The sequence below is a fragment of the Bombina bombina genome, unplaced genomic scaffold, assembly GCF_027579735.1.
Source record: "Bombina bombina isolate aBomBom1 unplaced genomic scaffold, aBomBom1.pri scaffold_872, whole genome shotgun sequence".
NCBI classification, from domain to species: domain Eukaryota; kingdom Metazoa; phylum Chordata; class Amphibia; order Anura; family Bombinatoridae; genus Bombina; species Bombina bombina.
This window is the reverse complement of record NW_026511251.1, coordinates 136,740-141,959: the sequence shown is the minus strand read 5'-3', so window position 1 is coordinate 141,959 and position 5,220 is coordinate 136,740.

The window sequence follows — 5,220 nt, the reverse complement described above, 5'->3', positions numbered from 1 at the left end:
GATGCCTTGAATTTACCCATAACCAAACAGGAAATAACCTGTGTTATCAGGGGGTCCCCACAAGGGAAAACGCCAGGTCCTGATGGACTGCCAGGCGAATTTTATAAGATCTTGCTCCCAAATGTTGTGGAGGACCTAGAAACACTATATAACGGCCTACTGGCTGGACAAATTGATATCTCAAATAGATTTGTAGAAGCTAATATTACGCTGATAGCCAAACCAGGAAAAGACCCAACTTTGAGGGAGTCGTACAGACCTATCTCGCTCCTAAACAGCGATTATAAAATCCTAACTAAAATCCTAGCAAATAGATTAATGAAAATTCTGCAATCCCTCCTTCATAAAGATCAGACAGGATTTGTTAAGGGCCGCTCCTCTGTCTCGAATATTAGAAAGCTTCAGTTAATTCTCTCCCACTACTGGGTTAACTATAACATATCGGACATACCGTCCCCGCTCCCGGAAGCGTGCCTTCTGGCCGTGGACGCGGAGAAGGCTTTTGATAAAGTCTTATGGGGACATTTATTCTATTCTTTGGAGAAATTTGGGATCCGAGGGGAATTTCTGCAAATGGTCCGGCGGCTTTATTCTGACCCTAGGGCAGCATTGATTATTAATGGAGGACTCTCCGAATCCTTCAAACTAGGAAGGGGGACCAGGCAGGGATGCCCCCTCTCCCCACTATTGTTCGACTTGGCATTGGAACCGCTGGCAGTGAAAATTAGGAATACACTACAGGGCCTTAAGATAGGGAAGGAGACGATTCATCTGTCTCTGTACGCAGATGACATGATTTTAGCTATTCCCAACCCGCCTACCAATCTACCACCCCTGATCTCCATAATTAAAATGTTCGGGGAAATTTCGGGGTATCAGATAAATAACAGCAAATCAGAACTTCTGTGGCTGCATCCTGAGGGAGGAGTGAGGCTGCCAGATTTTCAATTTAAGATAGTAAGGAGTAGCTTCAAATATTTGGGAATCCAGCTGAGTGCTAATCCACATAAATGGTATGACCTCAACTACAGACAATTGATAGGATCCATAGTGTCTCAACTAAAAGCTTGGGGAGGCCTGCCTTTGTCCCTGACGGGTAGGATCAGCCTGATAAAGATGTCCATTTTTCCCAGGATATTGTATACAATGCAGATGCTGCCTCTCACGCTTAGAAAATCTGACCTCAATACCCTTAATAAAACAATTCTGGCCTTTGTCTGGAACAACAAAAAACATAGAGTCAGCCTACAAAAACTTACAGCTACAAGAGGAATGGGAGGTTTTGGCCTACCTAATATCAAGCTATATAATTGGGTCACATCTGGGAAAATAGTGTTAGACTGGCTGACAGGGGAGGGCTGTTTTGCACACTCACAGCTAGAGCAGGAGCTGATTGCCCCCATGTCATTAGAAATGTTACCACACCTAACTAGAACACAAGCTGAGAAGGCGATGGGTTCACATCTGCCCCTTATTGAACCACTGAGAGCATGGCAAAAAGTATGTAAATGGTTGAAAATAGACAATACATATTCTAAACATCTTCCCTTGAGGGGAAACCCTAATTTTATAGCAGGCTACTCTACCAAGCCCTTTTTGATATGGTACGAGAGGGGCCTAAAGAAGGTTAGTCAATTGTTCAAAATGGGAACAAGTGTGGTCAAGACTTTTCAGGAGTTGCAAAGAGAGTTTGAAATACCGAATATACATCACTATGCATATCTGCAAACCAAGCACTATGTTAACCAGATAATTAGAGGCTCACCGTCCCTAGTGGGACACTCAGGGTTGGAGGCTACTATATCAGTCTTCAAACATGGCAAACATTCCATCTCATTGCTTTACAGAACATTACTACACGACATTGAAAAGCACACTATAAATAACATAGTTTTGAGGTGGTCTGACGCTCTGGACATTGAGGTGACACACCAGGTGATCATTGATAGCTTTCAACACATTAGAAAGGCCACTTTGGCCACAGATCTCAGGGAAGCCCATACAAAGATGCTCCATCAGGCCTACATGATCCCGAAAGTCCTTAAGAAATGGAATACAACAATACCTAACATATGTCCGAAGTGTCAGTTCATGGATCCCAGCATACTCCACTTTATACTCAACTGTCCACATATTAGGAAGTACTGGGCTCAGATAGCTTATTGGATTAAGGTTCTCACTTCAACTGACACCCCTCTCAGAGAGGAACAAATCTTGTTCCTGAAACTAGATAATACCCCGGTAGCTGCCAGACCCTTTATTATTAATGTGATTATTTTGGCCAAGAAACTTATTCTGAAACATTGGCCTTCTGGCAAAATCCCGAAACTTAATGAGTTGAAAAACCTCATCCTCACACAGCTCACTAAGGAAAAGTGGGACACATTGGAAGACCCAAATAAAAGAACAGCGAAATTTTTTGAAAAGTGGGAACCCTTTATGCACACACTAGCCAGAGAGACACAGAAACAAATTATCTATCCATTTAGAGACACTATTTACATCTTAGAAAAACAGCTCACAGGACAGTGGACTTTCGACTGACAGTGTTGTGAGAGAGGGAACGTTTATACTCACGCTATCACATATGAACTATGTCACAAAACAGGTTGTGCCAGGTAAAACCAGAACTGTACAGATGAATACCAAGATTGTAATGCCAAGCTACAGCATGCTCACTGTTCATTGTTGAATGTTAATTGTTAACTGATCCCCTTGAGAGGTTCCTTTAGGGGTCAGTCTATCTTAGTATAATTTGTTTATGTTTATTATAAAATGGCTGGAAAGAACGAACTCTATTGAATCACATAAATTCACTAACATTACTAGCAGAACTGATTGGACTTTGAATTGAGTATGGTACCCTCATAATAGTGAACTCTGCAACATGTATCTTGGATCATTTGTCATACTTATCAATGTATTGTATTGTTCTGAAAAGCCGAAATAAAGAAAGTTTATAAAAAAAAAACATGGGTTAGCTGTAAGTGGCATTGCTTTATACATGTTGGTCAAATGACGGATGCGTAATTCCGCTTGGAATCATTGCGCAATGATCGCAAAAATGGAATTGCGCATACACGTTAACATGGGTTAGCTGTAAGTGGCATTGCTTTATACATGTTGGTCAAATGACGGATGCGTAATTCCGCTTGGAATCATTGCGCAATGATCGCGAAAATGGAATTGCGCATACACGTTAACATGGGTTAGCTGTAAGTGGCATTGCTTTATACATGTTGGTCAAATGACGGATGCGTAATTCCGCTTGGAATCATTGCGCAATGATCGCGAAAATGGAATTGCGCATACACGTTAACATGGGTTAGCTGTAAGTGGCATTGCTTTATACATGTTGGTCAAAGACGGATGCGTAATTCCGCTTGGAATCATTGCGCAATGATCGCAAAAATGGAATTGCGCATACATGTTAACATGGGTTAGCTGTAAGTGGCATTGCTTTATACATGTTGGTCAAATGACGGATGCGTAATTCCGCTTGGAATCATTGCGCAATGATCGCGAAAATGGAATTGCGCATACACGTTAACATGGGTTAGCTGTAAGTGGCATTGCTTTACACATGTTGGTCAAAATGAAATGTGAATTATTATATATGTGAAGAATACAGTATTCTTATTTTCAATATTATACATAATAAAAAAAGAAGAATCCAAATAAATTATAACAAATGCCCATCAATTGATGAGAATGAAATAACACCAAAAAATAATTTAAGCTACAGTAAACAACACAACTGATTGAAAATAAGAGTACAGGATATATTTATCATGAATTGAATTGAGGAAACAATTAACTCATGGGACTACCAAAGGATTAATATTTTTTTATTGATTTGCTAATAATGTAAAGATTTTAAACATGGCATGATTTGTATTAATGATATCCAATCCTCATTTAATATATTACAGATCTGGATGTTGGTGCTGGATTCTCAAGGCAGGGCTTGTCACAGTATGGTATGTCTCATTTTAATTGACATTTGTCTTAGAAACATGGACAGAACATTACATACTAAATCCACATTGTTCAATATTTATATGTATCTGCAAAATGGATTTTAAAACCTTTTGCAAATAAGAATAAATAAAACAAAAAAATAGGATTACATTGTAAGACTACTCTGATTTTTTTTTTTAATTTAAGATATCCCATCTATTCTGGATGTCTTAATTTTAATGTCAGATTCTTTGAATGTCCAATTTATATTCTTCCCTTGTGTATTGCTTAATCTTATTTGTATACATTTTTAAATAATACATACAATTTTGCATATGTTTAGATTTTAAAAATATAGATTCAATTTTTTAAATTGATCACGTCATTTAAGGGACATGCCAACTAAATTTTACATAGAATTATTTTTAAACGCGATTTTATTGTTTTGTTTAAACATTTTATGAGCTACATTGGTTCAGTCTATTGTTTTATTTCATAAACAAATTAATGGATTTTGGTTTAGGTTAAACAATGCATTACTGGTATTATCCGGCTGTTTTTCTATGCATAAATTGGCATATTTCCAAAAGTTAAAATCATGTGTTCAGATAACAGTAGTACATAGTTTAAAAAAGTATACAATTACACATTTAGAGCTTCATGTCCCTTTAATAGATGAAAATTAAATAATTCTTAGGATATCCTTAAATAACATATTAGATTGGAATTGCATGCTCAATCCCATTCATTACATCAACATATGGAGTAGAGAATTCATTAACAACAATATTGTCAAATCAATATAATTTTATATTAAAGGGATACTGATCTAAAATTATTAATGTTGTCATTCAGATAGAGCATGCAATATTAATCAACATTTATATAATACTATAATCATATGTGAAATATTCAATTGCTAAATGTATTTTAAAATCAAGAATGTACGTTTATCTGCAGCTCAATTTTGGTTGACCAACCTGGGTTTTGATTGATGATTGGTGGATACCTTCAACAAACAATATTTATTGAATCCAATATTGCTTATCTGCCTTTAAGATTAAAATGTAGCAACATTCAAATTATAATAGGAGTCAATGTTAAATCATTTGGAACAGTTTGAACAGTGAAATCAATGATTGAAATAAATCATGTCAGTGTCCCTTTAATAAACAATAGATTCATTCATCTTTACATTCTTTGGATTAGACAATATTGATATATAATTCACATATTCACTGTTGGAGTTACTTTATAGAT